At 32.9% G+C, this 23,819-nt stretch overlaps 1 long non-coding RNA gene across 1 annotated transcript in view; it reads left to right on the forward strand.

Moving 5' to 3' along the window:
* Positions 1 to 1,532: 1,532 nt before the first annotated feature.
* Positions 1,533 to 23,819, forward strand: part of LOC129228072 (uncharacterized) — a 180,304-nt gene continuing 158,017 nt past the window's right edge. Inside the window, exon 1 of the long non-coding RNA XR_008580885.1 lies at positions 1,533 to 1,638. This is a non-coding gene — a long non-coding RNA (uncharacterized LOC129228072). The remainder of the gene's footprint in view (positions 1,639 to 23,819) is intronic.

Here is a 23,819-nt window from a genome sequence, read left to right on the forward strand (position 1 = left end):
TGTCGTTGCCCAACAAAAGTAATAAGTAGTTATAATGGTATTAAAGTTTTAGGTGAATTAATATGTATTCCATCACTAGCTTTTTTTAAAAACAAAGAACGAATAATAAATACTTGGTACAAAGTCATAACATTTTTAAAAATCTTTCAGTGAAGCATTTTTCTTATTAACTTTTCGGCATTTCAGTATAAACTTACGGATTTTACACACATATTCTCATGTCAAACTACGAACAGTCAACAATAGTTTTAAAATGATAAAATCTTTTAATATTTTTTTTTGCTAGATCTCATCCGAACGAAATATGCCTAAAATAATCTGGAGACAAAATATTCCCCCACGCAAGGTTTTTTAAAATTCGTTTTGATTTCTTCAACTTAAAAACGAATCAAGAAATGTTCAAATTAGAAAGTGAAGCGCATCATTAAGTCATTCGGTCAATTCAAGTTCAAGGTAAAGAGGCTTAGTTAGAAATGAATCAATCAATAAGTCCATTTTACTGCAAAAAATAACAGTAAGATAGAGATATAATATTGGTTAAAGTATTCATTAGATAATTATTGAAATAAAAACACACTGACACAACTCTTTTCATAAGTATATTGTATCAACTTTAATATGTGTGGGAAATTGTTATTATTTTTTGCTTTGCTTTCAGTAACCTAAGTTTTGAGCATTACTTTTTTAGTATGTTGACGGTCCACATTTACAATTATTTGTTCCCTTGAAAGAAGCGCCTTACAGGTTGAGACCCACTGATGTAATAATAATATTTTTTTTCATCTTGACCAGTGGCGCACCCAGACATTTCTCAAAGTGAGGGCCCAGGTTCGAAGGTCCACCACTCTCATATCATACTCACCCACACCCAAACATGTTCTTTATATTTTATCGATTGCCGGGAACAAAAACATTTGAAAAAAAAATTGAACAGCATTAGTTAATAAAATAATTTTAATGAAAAACAAACACTTATAATAATTAAAATATCATGTAATTTAATTTTCGTATACTTTAAAATTAAAACAGCGAAGCAAAATCATCATTGTAGAAGAACTTATGTTCACATACAGTTAAATTTTGCAGGGGAAGAAAGAGAAAAGATTAAATGTTATTATTTTTATTTATTAAATCCAAAATTATTGTTACCTTCACTTGTAATTATTTTACTTACTATATACATAAGTTATAGGCTATTAGAAAGTTCAAGGGTGATGGGAGGGGTCCGGACCCCCCCCCCCCCCTTTCCTTGTGTGCACCACTGATTTTGACTGAACTGGAATTGGAAGAAATAAGTAAGCAAATAAGTGAAACCTAGTTCTCGGATTAATCCAAGTCCAGCCAAATGCAATGAAAGGAGACAAAACGATGAGCCTCAAAAAATCTCTTGCCCCACTTCCGTCTGGGCATCTTTCTCCTCCCGCATCTTTTTTCCAGAAATATGGTTCTTTTTCATCCCGTCAGGTGTCGCCGATATCGGGAGTGGCTGGGATCGGATCGCTTGCCGGTGGGTTTGCGCAGTGAGCGTTGTGCGGAGGCCAGCTCCGGTGCAGGACCCGGATGTATTGTGTTCCTTTTCGAACATTGGACTGCCCACCCCTTCGAACGAATGGATAAAGAATGTGCGGGGGACTAGCTGTGAGTTTATAGAGCTGGCATGTGATCAGCTTTTCATTTTTCATCACCTTTTTTTCCAGTACAAAACGGTTTTTGAAAATTTCACAGAAACTAGTTTTAAATTTTTGTTCACAGTAAGTTTCTTTAACAAATATTTCGGAAATTCGAATGAATCAAATTTAATATTTTAAAAACTAAATGCTGATATTAATTTAACAAAATATATGAAATACAAGAAATTTTTTCCCTTTTATCTGCAACTGAGAAACTATTAAATAACAAAAAGGAATCTTGGTCACATGGTTTAGAAGAGAAAAATGTGAACTTGCGTTTTTAAAAAGATAAATTACTTTTAAGGACAATTTTAATTGAATATTTCATAATCTTATAACATCTGAGAAAAACTTAAACTCGGTTTCGAAGCATATTAACCATTAATTTTAAGCATATTTTTTACTTTGCTCGCAACGTCTTTCGTTTTAGAGGTTGAACCCACTTGGACCTACTCCTTTTTTTAAAATATTTTGGGAAGCATACCTTTTAAGATAAAATATTTTAAATATTTTCTACTGATCCAACAATATATGGCTTCATTCAAGTTTTCTATATAAAATCACTTTTAATACTGTAAGTGCTGTGCTGATGGTTTTTTTGAAATTACTGTACGTCAGTTTTGTTTTCCTCCGAAAAAGGATCGCCTTTTTTTAAAAAAAAAACTTTGCACTTATTTAATATTATTTAGTGTAAAAGTATAATTACTGAGTTGCGTTAAAATACGGTTGTAGATTCTTAAGTGTCCGAAAACGTTTTGAGCTGTTCTGAAAATTGTAAGAAGTGCAAAATAAAGATACGTGAAAATGGTTTAATTTCTTAGTTTCTTTCCTATTTTTTTTCTTTCTTTTGAGTTTGAGTTTGTACACATAGCATTTTCAAAAATGAATCGCTCTTTATGGCTGCGTAATTTAATTCAAATATATTCTGCCTCGAATCAAAACGAAAATTTTATTTTTCTGAAAAAATATGTACACATTCATCTTGAAGATTCCTCAGAAAAAAATATATGAAGGAAACAAACGATATGTATGAAGTGAAAATAGAGTCTGTTACTTTTCATTTCTTTGTAAAAACGTTCAATATATTTATTTTGTAAAATACGTTAAATATAAAAAAAAATATATTTATTAATTTTCATTCTTGTATTAATGAAATCAATTGATGAGATCGTCAATTAATTTTATCCGTTTCAAATAGGTAACCAGAAATTTATACCACAATGAGGAATGTGCCTCGCTCGAAAGTGCATCTATTATCTAGTCAACTGGATGTATAGTGCGCCGGTGACATTTAAAAAATTCAAAAAATAGTAAGACATTTTGAGATCTAATTTTAATGCTGGTTCTTTCCATACGTGTGGTTAGTGCACGTAACTCATGCGTACTGGCCTACTAACGGTATAATCAATAGTGCACATCATTGAAATTTTATACTTTAGAAGAAAAATATTCAAGCTTAACTACACACTAGTAATTCAATCTAAAAAAACCAAACAATAAACATAATATCATGAATGTTTTGTGCGTATCTTAGTATTTGGGACTCAACCAGTTAAAAGTATATTAGTTCGTAAGTAATTGATTTCATCTAATGCTCCCCACTCCCACTTTTTTTTTTTTTTTTTGAGAAGTATCGCTATTGTTGCAGTGAATGAGACAGTGAATCTTTTAAGACCCAAGACAAGCTTTGAGTCATGAATTTCAAGTTTCTTTGCATTAATCGGCTGTAAAAACATGGACAAAGTACAGAATTTTTTTTTTTTTTTTAAATGTTTATTATTTTTATTTTTGAGAAAAAAGGTATGTCCTGGAGAAACAATACTGAAAAAACAATGCTCTAAATCAGGAAAAAAAATATTTGAGTGTGAAATTGATAATCTCATATGAAAAAACAAAATATGTAAGCAATTTAGCACCATGATTAATAATTTTTTATCATAACGATCCAAAATAGGTACACTTCCCGTTGCGCCTGCATATATATATATATTTTTTTCCTTCAGTAAACTTTCTTGGTTACTTTCTTGTAATTTTGTAAACATGCTATGAAAAAAAACCTACCCATGAAATACCTTTCTTTCAGTACTTTCATCTACTAAAAGGAAAATTAACTAATGCTATGCTGCTTTGACGCATTTTGTCTGCCTAAAAGGCATTTCTTCATTTCTTGTCAGTGCTAGTATCAAATATAGGCGAAGCCAGGACTATACATACGTATATATATATATATATATATATATATATATATATATATATATATATATATATATATATATATATATATATATATATATATATATATATATATATATATATATATATATATATATATATATATATATTAATACAATCGAATCTCGATAACTCGGAGTTTAGAGCTCGAATATTAATTTGTCTCGAAGTTTTTATTGGATCCCTCTCTTGAGCCTGTTGTGGAAACTTCCCATAACTCGAACAAGCAAAAACTCAAACGTTTTAGCTGGTCCCTTGGGAATTCGAGTTACCGAGAGTTGACTGAGTAATATATATGGAGGGGGGGGGGGCAAATAAAGCACTCGTTTTCAGTCACCCTCTATTTCAGCGATATTTGAAAAATAGATTCGGGAATAAGTTGTGGTCTAGAGAGCAATTTTTGCCTTCATGCAACCAGAAGAACCATAGAGTTTCAAACTCATTTGCATTAATCCATAGAAACATTTTAACATATTTTGCTACGTTTAATAATATGTATTGCTTTAATTCAGCCATTTTCCCACTACGCCTAGATAAAAATTTATCAAAAGTCAGCTGACCTGTGTAATGCATTCGCTCTTTTTTAAACATGAAAAACATTTAGAAAAGGTATAGTGAGCATTTGAACGTGTTTACACGTTTTCTACACTTGCTTATTAATACTCATATTCATTGTTTTAACATTAGGTGAACGACTTTCCACACGACTTGGTGCATACAAAGGATTGGACTAGCGCTCTTTTAACATTGGTTAATTCTTGCAAAGGATTTTTCTTTAATTTTTTTTTCAGTAATACGTTCATATGGCTCGACGCCGATACGATTTTAAATACAATGCCCTAATAAACGGAAAATCACAATTTTTGGACTTAACGTTGCCATGACTTACGTCTGTCCGTGAAGTACAGAAATATGGCTGTTGAAAACGCGCTCGCATACTTTTATATCTTTGACTCTAAATGACGTTGCATCACGTTACGTCCACACTAATGAGACATGCCTTGTTCAGCTGATAAGTTTATGGAACTGTATTTGCATAAAAATTGTGCTCTGTACATCTCATTTTATTTTAGAAACTAGCGACACCCGCACGCTTTTGACCGTAGTAGAAAACTAAAGGTTCATTTGGTTCGCCTGTATATTTACAAATAATGGATGATGAATTTCTCGCCACTATGCTATGTTAATTTGCTCACCCACGTTATGGTAGTTTTCTCACATAATTTATGTTAATTTGCTCGTCCACGTTGTGGTAATTTGCTCGTCCACGTTACGGTAATTTGCTCGTCCACGTTATGGTAATTTGCTCGTTCATGTTATGGTAATTTGCTTGTCCATGTAATGATAATTCGCTCAGTAAAATGTTCTCAAAATTGGAATAGAAAAAGAACACAATCGAATTTTCAAAAAATCGCTTCGAGGTGCATACCCCATGCTACAAACTAATTTTGTGCCAAGTTTCATGAAAATCAGCCGAACGGTCTAGGCACTATGCGCGTTACAGAGATCCAGACATCTAGACATCCAGAGATCCAGACTTTCAGTTTTATTATTAGTAATAATAAAGATGAGCTAAAAATGATTCCGAAGAATATTACTCAAAATTAATTTGGCCAAAATTTAATTACACTTAAATTAATCAAATTAGAAATTCATTGCTCATTCCTGTGTGACATTAAAACTACTCTTTATTGCACAATTCGATGATGGAAAACCCAGTGCGGTGTTATTTTCCCTTTCTGCAATAAAATGTGAAATACTTCTAAAAACAACTCGAACGGTGAAATACAACATTTTTCCATGAATATATCCTTCAATTCAAATTAGCTCGCAAACTCGTCTTGAGCTGGAAATTTAATATGAGAGCAGCTAATGGAATGAGCTCATTGAAGCTGTTCCTCTTAGACTAGGATCATCCAAATGATTCTATGGACTTAAAACCCATCGGACTTGGAATGAATGATCAGGAGCCCATTAAAAGTGGCTACAAATGAGAGATGTTTTAAATGCTTTCCCTCTATCTTATTAAAGATATCCTTTTGGCGCAGGGTCTTCATCGCTCGTTCTCGATAACAAGTTTCACGGTTCTTTTTCGGTGAAAATAATATTTTTGTGAAAATTGAGATGTTAGTAAAACTATTTCGTAGGGGAAAGGGACAATAATTTCTCGAAACGATTATATAAAACAGATTTTGTTCTATGTTTTGGTCAGTCGTTTATAATCTGTGCAACTAAATCTCTCATGTGTAGGAGAAAACAGGCCTTTACTTACTTATTTTCAGACAACAGTTTTTCCCATATTTGCTCATTTATCTTATTAGCAACTAGTGGTACCCGCACGGCTTTGACCGTGGTAGAAAATTAAAAGGTCATTTGGTTCGCCTGCATATTTTCAAATAATGGATAATGATATTCTCGCTAATTTGCTCATTTAATTTGCTCGCCCATGTTATGATAATTTGCTCGTCCACGTTATAGTAATTTGCTCTTCCATGTTATGGTAATTTGCTCGGTAAAATGGGCATAAAATTGGAGTAGAAAAAAGAAGAAAATCGATTTTTCGAAAAATTGCTTCGAGGGGCTACCTCTATGCTATGAACTCATTTTGTGCTACATTTTATGAAATTGGCCGAACGGTCTAGGCGCTATGCGCGTAACAGATAGAGATCCAGAGATCCAGACACAGATTTTCAGCTTTATCATTAGTAAAGATAATTAATTTTGTTAGCAATGGGAAAATATCAAGATAAGACATAAAAATTTATATGAAAATTTCTTGACAGGAACGCTTTAACGTATGTCGATTTTTTTTTCCGAATGAAAACGATCCATTTGCTTTCAAACCAAAACCACTTCTATTGTGTTGAGTATTCGGCGAATTTGTGTATGACTTATTTGGATATAAATATTTCTTCTGCTGCGTCGAAACGCTTTAAACATTTAGGGAGGAAAACACGGGGGTTACGTGGAGAAAAAGAAACATGCAAATGAAATTTGAAACGAAAGTTTTTAAAGAATATCAGTTGGAAGTGAAACAGATAGGCTTGAAAAAACAAAAAGAGTTTCATTTCAAAGTCAAAATAGTGTAACACAGCTAATAACGAATTGTATTACTTCACGAACTGAATAATGGAATACTATTTTCAAAATACGACGAAATACAACATAATTGTACGAATTTTCGCATTCTCTTAATTTCAAACAGCGTATAACTTCAAAGCATTTTCGTTTACAATAAGCGAGAAAAGCGAGGTTGGATTCAAATTTTTTTTTCGTACTTATTTAAACACATCCTGCTCTAGAAATTAAAACTAGAAGATAAATGTTCGCTAAAAAATATCCCATTGCCTTTACAGAAAGGGGCGGCATTTCAGCATTTCATTTGGGTGGTCGAGTTTCTTACACATGAATTACCTCGGTATAAAACGAAACACATATTGGCGAACAGGAAGTAATCATAAAACGGGTTTAATATTAATAAAAATTAGTGTTAAAAAACGATTTAAATTTTTATGACAAAAACTGTAATTAACCTAAGACACTAAAATGATCTTTCTCTACTAATTGTGTTGATTGGAATACTAGTTAAGAAAATAATTGAAGTAATAAAGTTACGTATAAAAGCACACCTTTCAGACCTTGCATTTGAAAATCCTCCAGGTAACTTTAAAAATTGTGATGGTCTTTATTTTTAATCATCGAATAGTCGAGTCTAGTCTCTACTCTCCAAACAATTCTCCTTTCTATAAATTTTACTATAAATTATACTATAAATGCTATAAATTTTACTCATAATTGAAACATTTTATTTTTAGTTTTCAATATTCAATCTAGTTATTATAGAGCCAATAATAGAGAAAAATATTTATCAAATTTTGTGTTGATTTCATTAGAAACTGAATCTATTATTTTATTCGAAATATTAAACCAATGTTTGATTAGACATCATCATGCACATTTTGATCACCCCTTCTAAATTCACTCTAAATACACTAAATTCACTATAAAAATATTCTTTTCGCCTTTTTAAAATTGACTTCAAGTTTTTTTTTTTTTTGAAAAATTCCTCGCTTTGTTGAAATACATACAACTATGTGACGTTTATTAATAGTGTCAATTGTAGACTGAAGTGAAGCTTGAACAGTCCGAAAATTAAAGTTAGCGGATTGAAAATGTTTTGATGGAGTACAGCACTGTTCAAAAGCTATACAAACAAAGCGAATAAAAATTTAAATGAAGACATGTTAAAGGGCATCAACTCTTTCACCACTGAAAGAGTCGTTTTCCAAAATCATTGCTTTGAAATTATCGTTTTATGGTAGCGTTTTTATGGTTTTAAAACTTGAAAACCATTTTGAGTCATTCCAGGATTGTATAGAAAGAGCCCCCAAAGAAGATATTGGATGTGTGATATATTTTTCAAAAAAAAGGATGTATTTTTTAGAAGTTTATGAAAACATATTACGCGTTGAGTAGCTGAAATGTGTTTCTAGCAGAAGAAAATGATGAATACTCATTAAATAAACAAACATTAAAAATATGAGAATAACAATAAATGTAAAATACGAAGAAATTTTCTTGTGAAAACGATGCAGCTACGCCACTGCACTGGCCTTCCACAACCACTCTCCATCACTGTTTGCTGTTCTGAAAAGGCCGGTAAATGCTTAATGAATTTCTAAATCATCATCCAAATAACGGAAAACACTTGCTCATGTCTGGAAATGTATTGTGTTTCATCAACTATATTAATGAGAACCAGTGAAAATCTTTGCTCATGGAAATTTATTTGCGATTAACATAAATTGACTTCTTCCATTTTTTTTAAACCATTCTTCTCAAAAAATTTGGGGTTGCGACCGTCCCCTCTTGCCCCTCATATTTGCCGCCCCTGTTTACAGCAGAAGTTACTGGCACCGCAACTGCAATTCACTGGCTGAAAATTTCGCAAGGTGCTGGCGATGAAAATTCCATGATGCTTATTTTCATGTTGCACATCCTAAACTACTTCCAGAACCATGAATAACCGACAAAGCTTGGTGACAGCTTCTTGGCTGTTATGTCTTCTTATCCAAGTAACAGTTTCGACATGTTAGGTGATAGAAATAACTATTTGTGCACGAATTTAATTTCGGCCATACATAAAGTTACTTTTCGTACCCAAATACGAAAGTTATTTACTAAATGACTATATTTTAAAACCTAAGTATGTTCAACCTCAAATCTCATATTTAATTTGGTGATACTGAAAATTCGCTGAAACTTATTTTCAGTCTGCACATCACAAACTATTTACTCCCAGAGTTACGAATAACCGACAACCGACAAGTCTTGGTTATCAGCTCAATGGCTAGTATGCCTTCAATTTTTATATCCAAATAATGTTCGACATGCAAGGCAATCGAAGAAGCTATTTGTGGATATATTTAATTTCAACCACAGCTAAAGTTACTTTTCGTATCCAAATAAGAAGGTGTTATTTACCAAACGACGAGGCTTTTAAACCTAAGTATGTTCAATCTCAAATCTCATTAGTTTCTCAATCCTGAAAATTCGCTGAAACTTATGTTCATTTTGCACATCACAAACTATTCCCAGAACCATTTATAACTAACATATCTTGGTAACAGCTCTGTGGCTGGTATATCTTCATGCCCAAACAACAATTTTGACATGCTAAGCGATAGAAATAGTTATTTTTGGTCATATTAAGTTTCGATCAAAGATAAAAATTATATTTTTATACCAAATAAGAAAGTGTTATTTACCAAATGACGATATGTTTAAGCCTAAGTATGTTCTATCTCAATTCTCATATTTAATTTGGATAGGGGAAAAGGGGGCTCATGTGAACATGGTATGTTTTACTAACATCACGTCAAGCAAAAAATCTGGAAAAATTATCAAATAAGGACAGTACCAGTTGTACCTCTTGGACAAAGATTTAGAGCAATGTGCCATTTTATGTTATTTTGGTGGCAACTTCTTTGTTTTAACAGGTGTTGAAAAAATTTATCACTGTCTTCTTCACGTGAAAACATTTTAAAAACTAACTGCTAATCTAAATCTAAGTATTACAAACCATTGTATGAACATTCAAGTAAATTTAAGACAATGTTTAATTTTTTTTATTAAATTAAAAATTCTTTATTATTGCGAGTTAGCTCTAAAATATACGATGGGGTGCTTGTGAAAACAACATCTAGGAGCACAAGTGAACACTTTCCATAGCCGCTCTTCCTAATATTATTAGTAGTTTAGGATATTGTAGTTGTTAAAAAGCCACGAAGAACCGAAAAATCATGTTGACAACTCCGAAGCTGGTAGGTCTTCCCACCCAGGAACAAATTCGACACACTAGATGATAGAAATAGCTATTTGCGGACAGGATTTAATTTCGACCATTGATAAAGTTACTTTTCGTACCCAAATAGGAAAGTTATTTACCAAATGACAATATTTTTAAACCTAAGTATACTCAACTTTAAATCTCATATTTAATTTGTTAAGACTGAAAATTCGCTGAAACCCATTTTCGTTGTGCACATAACAAATTACTTATACTCAGAGCCATGAATAACCGACAAATCTTGGTGACAGCTCTGTGGATGCTGGGTATATAGGCACGCGGTTTATTCACCAGTTTGCCTCTGGTCTGTTAACTGCATAATGCATGAGCGCTATTTGCATGCTTCGAATGGAAGAACGAATACTAATTGCGTTGATTGAACGAAATGGCGTTGCGCTTGATAGCGGTGTCTGAGGCAATGAAGATCTCGTAATGGATCGAAACCGATGGTTCTTCTTCGGCTAAATTTAGAACGTAATCATACCTCAGACAGAACGATCTCTTCATTAAGAAAACTGCAGTCATTACCCTATCCACAGTCTCGGTGGATGTAGTCCTAGTCAAATCCAAATTCGAGATTGGTCGTCTTTTCCGGAAGATGTTGCCTTTTCAATTTGTTGTCAAATATTTAGAAGCTACTTTTGCAAGTAATGTTTTTTTTTTAAATTTAAGTTATGTTTTAGGGAGTTTGACATGATTTTTTAAATTAAATAATTAGTATAAATAAAAATGTGTATATATAACAAAATCACAACATTAAATAATGCATTGGAATTTTGGTTTACCGTACTTTTTGCCGGCATTTAAAATTTTCTCCCCCTTTATATATAGAAAGGTAAGGTTGAAACTGAAAAACAGAGGGGAAGGAATATTCTCGCCGGCAAAAAGTAAGGGGATACCGAAATTCTGATCCATCCCTAGTTTCGCCGACACATTTCAAATTTCCTCTCTCCTTTATTTTTTCAAAAGGTATGATTAAAACTGAAGAGCAGTGGAGGGGGAGGGGAATGAAATGTCTCCGAAAAGTAGGGGGCACAGAAATTTTAGCAATGTTTAACAATGACAGTGATCAACAATAAACTTTCACTTGTAGACTCACGTAACTTTTAGCATAAAAGTTGCTAAAACAATATAATTCACGCTATAATTACCTTGGAAAATTGGAAAAAAATTTATGTGATGCAGAAAAATCAAGGAGTTCGATGGATATTTAATTCTCATTTCTGCGAGCATTTTTTTCGTCTTCATATTAAAAAGATTTATGCAAAAATGTTAATTAAAATTGGAATACAGCAATAGTTTATAGTTATTTAATTAATTTGATTAAAGAATATTGCGTCGTAATTTTATCGGAGGTGGAAACCAAATTTCAAAAGATTCCGAACACAGGAAGTGGATGAAAATTCAGTTTGCAAGATTTGAACAAGATATGTAAAGCAATAAATATACTTAGGGACTAATTTAATGTGAACTAATAGTAGTAATTGAAAAGGAGCATTAATTGGAACACGAAAACATTAAAAAGATTGCACAAGCTTACTTCAAGCAGTTTGTGAAATATTGAAACATAAATTGAAGTCAAAAAGTGCTAATGACATACCTTAATGTTTTAGTTTTATTCAAAACATATTCACTTTTTTAATACTGCACGAAAATATTCCTGTCAATGATTAACTGGAAAAAAAAAGTTTGGTACGCGAATTTATCGGAAAGAAAATTTATAAATTATGAAGATATAAATAGCATTTTAATGACAGTTGTGTATATTGTGGAATTTTAGTTTTGCATTTGGTGTGAATTATTAACAAGAAATTGTTCAGAATGTCATAATATATAATGTAGACTTTAGCTTTCAATAATGATACGCATTTCAATTTTATAACTGACATGCAGAGGGAGTGGTTAAAACTGGATTTGTTTCAATGAAAAGATTTAATTTCCCAAGAGATTTTCTTCTTAACCGATGCAAATATACTGAAATTCTGCTCGTATTGCATGAGTTGAATATTTATAACGTTGATATGACTTTGTGTTTAAAAGGTCAAGAGCATCAAGTGGTTATGCTATACCAGATAATGTTTATTTTACATGTCGTACACTGGAAACAGAAATGATAAAAAATCACAAATTTGAGTTTAGAAATTATGACAGTAAATTTAAATTAAAAAGAGGGAATATTTCTATGAATACAATAAAGGATGATGCCTTTATGTAGAACAAAAAAAAAAAGATACTTTTCGTAATGCTAATGAGCACGGAATTATTTTATTTATTTTTTTTTTTTTTGAAAAAAGAACTTTTGTAAAGACAATCAAGTTAATTAAAATTTATTACGACTAATAATAAGAATACTTAAGAATAGAAACACTTTATTCCAATTTAAAAATGCTTATGTCGAATACTGGAAGAGGCGTAAGACTTCCTGTAATACGCGCTCTACCGTGGATACTGGTAACGTTCACACCACGTGTATAGTAAAAACTTTACGTGGTAGAAGAAAACTAACTAGAGTTTTGAAATCAGCCCGCTTCTTTACTCTAAAACAGCTTAAAAACCTAAAGTCCCATAAAATTTGGTAAAAATTTGTCCTATTTGTTTTTACATTAATAGGAAGGAGTAGGGTTTCCGTACGCCCTGTCTAGTGGTCTGAGGAGTCTGACTACGATTGAGAGGTCCCTTGTTCGAATTCCTGCTCGGGCATGGATGTACTTTCTCTCTTCTGCCCATGTCCTTTCTTTGTGTGAATATGCTGCTGAATGGTTGTTTACCCTATAAACGGGTCCTTATGGCATTTATGTACTGTGGAAGTCGACTTGCACACCAAATTACGGTAGAGTTGGAAAAGAGAAGCAGCGCACCCCAAATTGCCAGCCTAGCAGGCACAAGACAAAAACAACAACAGGAGTAGGATTTCCTATAATACGCCGCCTTATTCCGTGGGTATTGGTAACGTTAGCAATAAGTGTATATTTAGTAGGATACCGCCCTATAGCCAGAGCTAAGACAGAAATACATGAAATGCACCACCAGCTCAGTCAATTCCAGCCGAGGACTGCAGTTTCGTGCTTTTTAGCACTCATCAGCCCGGCATAGGAGTGACTGAGCGGGAGGTGGAAAACCTCTTAAGGAAACCTAGAGTACGCCAAACAAACAGGTAGCTAATTCAGAATGAGCACTGACCAGACGAGTGACCGAAACAATGGTTCGGTTCAACTCGAATTTTGAAGGCAAGGCAGGTATATTCAGTAAGTTACCGCCCTATATCCAGGGCTAAGGCAGAAATACATGAAATACACCGCCAGCTCAGTCAATTCCAGCCGAGGACTGCAGTTTCGTGCTTATTAGTACTCATCAGCCCGGCATAGGAGTGAAAGGAACCTCTTAAGGAAACCTAAAGTGCCAAATAAACTGGTAGCTAATTCAGAATCAGCACTGACCAGACGAGTGACCTAAACAATGGTTCGGTTCAACTCGAATTTTGAAGGCAAAGCAGGTATATTCAGTAAGTTACCGCCCTAGTGAGTGCTAATAAGCACGAAACTGCAATCCTCGGCTGGAATTGACTGAGCTGGCGGTGTATTTCACGAATAAGTGTATAGCTTGACTTGGTAAAATAAAGCTAACTACAGTTTTGAATTCAGTCCGCTGTTTTTACTCTAAAACAGCTCAAAAATGTAACTCACCAGAAATTTTGTTTAAAATTGTTCCCCTCTGTTCAATTCATATGATCACAGAAATATTCTGGATTTTTAATGATAGGTAAAAATTTATGTAATACATTCAGATAACAGCACTATAACCGAATTAATACTTTGTCACCGCGTGCTTGCTCTTGCCTCTTCCTCCCGAGCCATCTGCGTGATGAATTAAAACAAATCGGCATATTTTCGGTCACCATTTTGGTGCGAAGTGAGTTATCTGGATACAGCGTTCGGCATCCATTAATGAATTCGCCTCTAGTCCGTGCGTTGCATAATGCATGAACTCCATTTGCTGGCAGCCAGCTCGAAGATAGAGCTCTAATTGCGTTGATTGGATGAAATAGAACTGGCGTCTGAAAACGGATGGCTCTCGTGCGAGGAAAGATGTGGGATGGAATGGGAGCCGGCACTGATAAGTCCCCCAGGAGTTTTTGTCTTGATTTTGGAACGCTAATTATATTTTCGTATTTAATAACATTTTCATTTTCGCCGAGGATAAATGAAGTTATGCCAGACGGTCGTTTTGGGGTTAAGGGGAAAAGAATGTAGGCAGAGTTTGAGCGATTTTTGCTTCGCGAAAAACAAAATGGTTGTGTGCAAATATTTGAGATGGCATTTAGACATGCGTGTATGATTGTTTCTTCACTTCTACTGTTACTCTTTCTCTCTCTAATATTCTGTTTCACACATAAACGATTCAGTAAGACATTTAAAACATGCGTCTAAAAAATACCACTTCAAGTCTGGAGCTAACATTGCGTGTCTTGATTTTAGAACGCTGTCATCCTTATATATATATATATATATAAAGGGTGTCCCAAAATTAACGCAAGATTTGAATTTGCCACCATTTTTTCCATAAATTGTTGGCAGCCATGAAAAAAGAACAATTTGACAGTTGAGAGTTTAGGGTTAGTAAAAATGGGGTGTTATTGTATCATACAGCTAGAGAGAGTGAAACATTTCAATTACTGCATAAGGCATTTCCTAATCGCGTACTCTCTCATTTCGGTCATCAGAATTGGCACCCTAGATCGTGTGATTTAACATTTTTAAATTTCTTCTTATGGGGTTATTTGAATTCAAAGGTCTATGTCAACAAGCCCACAACCATCCGTGCATTACCGTGTTGCGATACCGAGCTCCAATAACAGTAACTGCTTGACCAACATCAAATTTCATAATTTTTGAAACAATTGTTCAATAATGAAAGCGCGCTATTGTATCGTATAACGCTCCATTTTTTATTACCCTCAACTCTCAGCTGTCAAATTGTTCTTTTTTCAGGGTTGCCAACCATGTATTGCACAAATGGCGGCAAATTTAAATCTTGCATTAATTTTGGAACACCCTTTATATATATATATATATATATATATATATATATATATATATATATATATATATATATATATATATATATATATATATATATATATATATATATATATATATATATATATATACACTAGCCAATGCTACAGTTCCTCAATTGACGTCATCACTAATGAAACTCGCACCACGCCATGATAATTTGATAATATGTTTTGGTAATGTTTAACATGCAGGGAAAGGCTTTATTGTGACAAGGCTGAACCGGATCCGGTGACTGAACTGTTTTACTGGTAAGGTTGTGTCACTTCAGGGGAATGAAGAAACGAAAGAATGGTCAACAATGAACGCTACCTTCTGGAGTGTAGGGTTAATCCACTTGAGTTAGGGTTACAGTTTCAACTATCAAACAATCACCCGACAGGCGATTGCTTCGTTCAAATATCGAAGCAATTTGTACCCATCATATCTTGACGGGCGATTTTATTGTAATATCATATTTTACAACATTTTTATTATCACCGAGGATAAATGAACTTATGCCAGTCGGGCTCTTTGGATTTATAAAAAAAGAAGAAAAGAAAAAATAATGTCGGACGTTCAAGTAGTTGTTTGCTTTGTGAAAAACAAAATGGTTGTGTGCAAAAATTTGCGATGGCATTTAGACATGCTTATTACGATTGCTTCTCCACTTCTATTGTTACTAATATTCTTCTTTACACAGAACCAATTCAGTTAGACACTTAAAACGCGTTAAAAAATACCATTTCAAATCTATGCAGTTAATATCGTGTCTTGGTTTTGGAACAATAATCATATTATATTATTTAACGAAAGTTTTATTTTTCAGCTATTTGAAATTATAAAAGGAAAGAGACAATTGGAAGTTAAAGTGGTTGTTTGTTTTATTAAAAGCAAGACGTTTGAATGAGAGAATATTTGCCATGACGTTAACTTGCAAAATAACAACATATTTCCTAAAACTATAATCCTAACTGTGATCATAAAAGTTGAAAATTTCACGTTTTTAAGTGTGGTGGATTACAATGTTACGTTTTTCTACCTTTTTTTTTAATGTTTCTTGCATTAAAAAATATTTTTATTAATAATATCATCAAAGAGTTAATTTCATATAGAGTATAATTGATTGAAGAATATTCAAGCAAATTTTCAGAACAATTGGAACTTTTGAGCTAGAACGCCCACCAGTTGAAATAAAAGTTGTTTCGGGAAAAACGCTATTGTGTGTAAAAAAATGCTGTGAACGTTTCCGAATCTCTTCAGTCACTGTAAGTGCTCATAGCATCGGAACCAATCGGCATATTTTTACCAAATTCTGGCAACATATTCTTGAATAGTTTTACAAACATTTTTTGACATAAAAAATGGATTTTTTGACTCATCTAAATTAGTTCCCCCCTTTCAGATTGAATGCCTTTTTCTAGCAATTTCTTTAATTTCCTGAACAGTAGCTAAGCCTTCTCCTCATTCCATAAAATTCTGCAAATACAGTGCTGGCCAAATTATTAGACTAAGACTGCTTTAAAATCAAATTCTTTATTGATTACATAACTATAGACACATTAACGAACAGTGAAATAATTATCCAATATTTAGTATGCATTCCCTTGTTCTTCATGAGCATTTAAAGTCTTTTTGGCATACTTTTCACAAGGTTTACACCATTTCTTAACTTTTTAAAAAAGGAGGTAAAATATTGTTTATACTCACTATTATATATACTCACATACACATACTCACTAATTACCTAAAACTTACTAAAAAATGTAACAGAACGCACTAATAAAAAGAACGAGTGAACTGTTTAAGCTGATTGAGGTTATGTTCCTGGTAGGTAGATAAACAAAGAACATGAACAAAGCAGACAGTGCTGCCACATGCAAACATTGAACTATGCTAAAATAACATAATAATCAGTGCACAGTATGTACTGTACTTTAGCAGTAAAATAAATAGTATTTTAGTACAAATAGTGTACAAAAAACAAAAAAAAAAAGCTCTTTAGTCTAATAATTTGGCCAGCACGGTAAATGTCAATTATATATTTCACTAAAAGATTTCAGTACAGTCGACTCCCGCTACAACGCGATCCGACTTACGCGAAATGGCTATAACGCGATTTTTTCCCCGGTAAAGAATTTTAGACCTAACGCGAATTCTTTTGCGAATGGACATTCCTCCCTTTAGCATCACTGAAAGTGGAAATTCCCGCACCATACTAGTTTAAACATCGCTTATACAAATAACTACTCCTCATTTTCCATTTATTTTTTTCATTCTATTTGTGGAAGTTAATGAAATAGAATGACACCTAAGAGCACTGCTTCATTTAAAGTTTGAAGATAGAATGAAAAAGAGAAAAATTTTCTGACAATTAAAGAAAAACTAAAGATTATGTGCTTGAACAATTATAAAATGCATCGAAGGTAGCACGACAATTAGGTATGAGTGAATTTTCCGTATCTGCAATTAAAAAGCAAGAAAAGGAAATCCGTAAAAGTTCACCGAGTAGTTTCTAAGCAAAATGCAAAAATTATGAAAATGGAAGCTGCTCTTGTATTGTGAATTTAAGAAACCAGAAAGAATTTAAACGTTATGAAAGAACTGGTGAAGCAACTGTATTGCACATTTAAAATTGTATAAGAAAAACGGTTTGATCACGCAGCATAAATCATCACCATTTGCGCCTTTTTCAGTTAAATATCATTACTGGATCTATTATACAGTTTACAGTACAACTATAGTGCATTTGTTTTTCTTACTAATAATGTACGTACCGTAGTGGTTTATTTTACGTCTTTCTTTCCCATTGATCATTGATTTTGTACATCGTAGCAGTTTTTCATGTTGAATAAAATTGTTTTTTTTTTTTTATAACATAAATGAAAATTCAGTTTTTTATGTGAGAAACAGTGATGTATAGTTAAGAAATGGTTTTCAACAGTTTGAGGTGGTGCTTACAAGTGTCTTTAATTATACGGGTATGTTTACAAACGTTTTTAAACATACCCTTTTCCAGAACGCGAAATTTCGACTTACGCGAAGGGTCTTGGAACGCATACCTCGCGTAAGTCGGGACTCGACTGTATATCAACTTTTATGCATCACAATGAAGAGAGTCTTAAAAAAGGAAGTTTCAGCACCTGCACTCTATTTCTTTTCGCTTTCCTCCGTGTAAAATCGGTAAAAGCACCCCAGTCATTAGCGTACGTCACCCTTAATGAAAAGGTTCCATAGATTGTCACCAGATGCTCTCGCTAAGATTCTGAGAGAACAATTAGATGAAAATGGCTCTTTCCGTTAGACGGAAGAGAAAACGGTGCGGCATTTCTGACTAGGATTTTCCCTGCTGCAGAAAGTGAACTCACTGAATATAACACGAGAAGAAGCGAGTGGAAGTCGTTTTTGAAGGTTATTATCGTTATTGCCGTATTAACCTTATTGTTGTGTAATTTTCTTAAGATGGGAAATAAAACGAATTTTTTGCGTAGTATTTTAAAGCAATTCAAGTAGATTTTACTGAATTTTTAGATAAAAGGGTTCTGTGAAACACGTTGTACTTTGCTGAGGCGCTGAGGGATTGCTAGTACTTAAAAAATAATCGGGCTTTATTTTAGAAAGACAAAAATATAAAAAATATGAACATGTTAGAATATTATAGAATGCGGTAAAAAAAACTATTGCATTAAAACCTTTTTAACAGATGTTGTGTTGAACGGCGTTGAGATTTGGCATAAAGCAGCATAGTAAAATTTTACCAATGCTGCAGAAGGAACTGATGCGAATCCCATGTTATAGCATAATGTACCATGATTGCTGGAGGAATTTATTTGCCTCCACGTTATGAGGCAATTTTAAGATAATTCTGTCGTTGGTAGGTGAGTGCGTGTCCAAAGCTTTAGAATTTTTGTTGCAAACAAAAATAAGTAATAGCAGTTAAAATGATAATTTTGTTTATAAAGTTAACAAGGTTGAACCTAAGCATTTTGTATTCTGGGCTTTCGAAAATTTTCAAATAATACTGGTTTTCGAGACTTGTTTTAAAAGGCGGGTTTTTGTTTCAAGTCGTCAGTTCAAAAACGTGTTTAAAAGCTTTTTCCCTATATGCTTTTCATTTATGTTTCAAACCCCCCTCTTGGCCGTAAATTTTTATGTTTTAACTTTCAGATAATATCAGATATATGTATTTTATCATTGTTCACGCTTAGATTTTTTTTCAATATTCTGTTGTATAAAAAATAAGAAATTTCAGCATTAAACTCAAGTGGAGAAAATCAATTTGTAAAAAATGTAGTTAAAACACTAATGAGTAAGAGCCATAGCTTTCGCTTTAGATTAAAAACTACAAAGTGTAGGCTATGTTTCGTCTGATGTGTAATATTAAACTTAATACTAATTTAAAGCTTACATGTGATTTCCTTATTTACTTTTCTTACATTGCTATAATTGCAATGCATTAGGCATTGAGAAACAAAAAAGGTCTAAACTAATTCCACCACTAATTCAAAATCATTTCTGCCAACCCAAAAAACTAAATTAACTCGATTCATATTCTTAATTCTCATTCGTAATTGAAACGTGCATAATAATCCTAACCTCATAAAAGTCATCGTTGCATGTAATGAGCCACAGATTTACTATGTTTCGTTAGAAAACTTTTTAGGAGCTACTTTTGAAAGTACTGAGATAAGTAGAAAAACTAATTTCTTATCGATTTTTTTCCTAACTAGTGGACTACACGAATTCTGTAATAATGAGGAAAAAAAGGCAGCAATCAAAAGAACATAATAATATATTTTTTAAAGCATCAACTTTATTTTCCCAGTTATCGAGATATGAGTTCTTAAATTCCACTGTAATTTTAAGAAAAGTCTCCAAATTTGCAGACTTGGCGAAAAATAGAAGGTATAAAGTAACAACACTGTTTGCATGTGGCAGGACATTCATCGGCAAAGCGCGTCGAAAAAGTTGTCCATTTCTTTCAAAACTGAATAAGTTAGATGGTTTTTCTCAAAATTTCAGCAGACTTTGAAACCTCATACATTTTATAACGAGGTAAGAGGACAAACAATTTAAGTGTCCAGAAACATGTTTTTACTACCGTCTTTCAAATATTTTTATTTTGAGTTTTTCATTGTTACACAATGCTATGGTTTCCTGGTATGAATCTGAATGTCAGTATTCGAAATCTGTAAACTTTGCTTTCCTGAATTTTTCCCCTTTTTGTCGGATTTTCTCTCTCTTTCTTTGGTCCCTCTTATTTTCAATATTCAGCTATTTCTTAATTCAGAACTTTATTTCTTCTCCTACTTTTGCAATTATAAACAAATTGCAAACTTAACTTATCCTTTATGGATGATAGTATGGACATTTTTATGCATAATGTTTAGCTATTAATTATGCATTTTTTTATGCATAACTATAGTTGTAACTGCACTAAAGTCTTAACTCTTCTTGATAAGATGTCACTCCATTTAAGTTAAACTCTTCTTACGTTGGTTTCTAATTTTACATTAAGAGAATCTTAGAACACATAAGATAGGTTACCACGCTAACGTTCTAAAATAGTTGAGACATTATGATGTTACATTACATTATAAGTTATACGATATTCATGTATTTTTATATAGTGAACAAAAAATAAATTATTACAAAAGAAACAGGTCTAGACTGGCCACAACTGTTAAATGGTGACGTAATTAACATGTATGAGAAGTTTGGTAAAAATTTGATAAGTAGATTTTGTATAAATGAATAGAACACACGCGGTATTCTTTAAGTGATGCAAAGCTATTACTCTTTCGAAATTTGATTAATTTATTGCTCAACTCAGATATGTTTGAATAATTAATGACATTGCCTACATTTAACCTTGAATTAAAAAGTAATATTGTTAAAAAATAGAAGCATGGTAGCAGAAATACAGTTGCTATTTCATTTGCGATATTCTCAAAAAAAAAAAAAAAAAAAGCATATTTTTAAACAATAATTCATTACTATTATTATTTTTCTCAAAATGTATAAATTTTTTGATCTCAGTGACGACTTGAAAAAATATATGTTAAACTCGAGCTTTTCTTAAACTCAGTATAACTTCGTTTTTTATGCGGACTAACTTTGACCAAAGGCAAACCGGACAGAACGAAATTCGGGTAATAGGAATAATAAGCAGAACATTATTTAATAAGACCCTGACTGAGTCGCAACTGTAGAATCAAGAGGATAAATTGAAAATCCTTTTAAAAGCCTTATATTATTAAAAATCAATGTCAAGTATTTTATTTGCTATTAAATAAAAACTGGAAACAGATGAAAATTTTAAATCATTACTTTTAATTTCGGCCAACAATGAATTCGGTTATCAATCGCGTGAATAAAGGCATAACCGTTATTAAAATCTGCTTTAAAAAACGTTATAATTCGAATTCTATGAAACATGGAAATTCCAAACTCATTCTATCAGACGCGGAAAAAATTCTCTTTATTTTGGTCTTAAATTAAAAACATTTTAACAATATTTTCACTGCAAAAATCGTGGAAAACCTTTTAGAGGTTTTTAATTAATATCTTCGTTAATTAACGTCATCCAACACTCTCGATCAACTCTCCTTTCGAACAAACTTTTTTTTTTTCAAAATCGGTCCATCCGTTTAGGCGCTAGAGTGCCACAGACAGACATACAGATACACAGACATCTCAAACTTATAACCCCCTTCCTTTGTGTGTTGGGGGTTAAAAACAATTGTTCTGTATGTACAAAATGGTGCACAATTCCTGTTAGACTGCTTTGAATTAGTTTATCTGGAACTTCAGTGCGTCTATAACGTGTAATAAGGAGCCAAATTTTACTATTGAAAATTTCTCAGAGCGCTTAAGTTTTACTTCGCTGGTGACTTAGAATAAAAAAAAAGTTAATACGCCAATACGCGTTGACATTTTATTCCTTTCATCTTATAGCATCAACCTATAATGGGGTCGTTTCCAAAATTTTAAAAGTATTTTTTTATGAAAGAGCATACTTAAAAACATAGTATCTGACCATTTTTTTAAAATAACTTGGCCAAGTTTAATATTTTTAAAAAATATTTTAATCGGTGCGCTTTCATTGTTTACCCTTCTGCCGATGACATCTTAAATGATGAAATGCCATTCACTGATGCCATTCGCAGAGCACAATAATTAATTCGCTTCTTTACTCACACGTACTGGTAACGCAAGGTTGATAGCAAACGTAGAGGGCAATATTTAATTCGCTTCTTGATTATCATAACGTGGAAACGCGGTAGACAGATGCGCCAAAGTACATCATTTGTGACGTCATAAAAACCACGCCTCATTTTAAAAAATGGACGATTTATTTTTAAAAAACAATTAAAAATTAAGAGTTGGGAAAATGAAAGTTTTTTCTCGCTCCATGTTATTTTTTTTTGCTTTTTCTTTCAATTTCAGTGACTAAAAGTAGTACTTTTGACTGAAAGAAGCAACCCTATTGTTACTATAGTGAAAGAATTCTTTTTTAACTCTACAACTTCGTCCCTGATAAACAAGGGCCGGATAAACGAGGCTCTACAGTTTTTGTCCATTTACTGTTACGTCCACAAGAAAAACGAAGGTTTAGCGAACTTATAATCACTGCCATAATTTAAAAATATTATTTATGAAAATATAATTTTTTTTTAACTCTACAAATTTAATCCGGATTAAACAGAGATACTAATATAGAGGGACCAGATAAACAAGGTTCTACTCCACATCTCCATTCTCAGCTATTGGATTGTTTGTGTTCTAAGCGTACGAAACCAATATTTTGGCACAGCAAAAGCTAAAGCCACTACCGGAATAAATGACTTCATTGCATAGTTAATACTCATACTGGATTTAGTTTTTCTATCAAGCAGCATGAATACCATCCTATTATGAAAGCCACGTTTTTCGTACATGCCAGACGAAAAGATCTCGGAAAAAACTCTTCATCCCTCACGCTCTGCTTCCAACGTCGTATGAAATAAGGATTGAAGCGACGAAATGTCAAGAGCTGTCAGACCCAATATCGTTTTATTTCTGCCTTTCGGGGCAGAAGGACGAATTTCCTCAAGTCCCCAAGGAATCTCCTAACATGGAATAGCCCCCGGGAATGATGTTGGACTTGTCATATTGACACCAAGCTCTGAATGTACATTCTGATATCTTATTTAATACTAGTGATACCCGCACGGCTTTGCCCGTAATAGAAAAATCAAAAGGTCGTTTGGTTCGCCTGTATATTTACAAATAATGTATGGTGAATTTTCTCACCAGTTGGCTTGTACCCATCTTACGGTTTCACGTTATGATAGTTTCGTATCTCGCCAATTGGCTTGTGCCCATGTTACGGTTCCACGTTATGATAATTTCGTAATTTACTCGTCCATCTTATGATATTTTTTTTTCTTAAAATTGGAATAGAAAAAGAACCACATCGAATTTTCGAAAAATCGCTTCGAGGTGCGCACCCCCATGCTACATACTAACTTT

This window comes from Uloborus diversus, chromosome 8 (genome assembly GCF_026930045.1).
Source record: "Uloborus diversus isolate 005 chromosome 8, Udiv.v.3.1, whole genome shotgun sequence".
Classification (NCBI taxonomy): Eukaryota; Metazoa; Arthropoda; class Arachnida; order Araneae; family Uloboridae; genus Uloborus; species Uloborus diversus.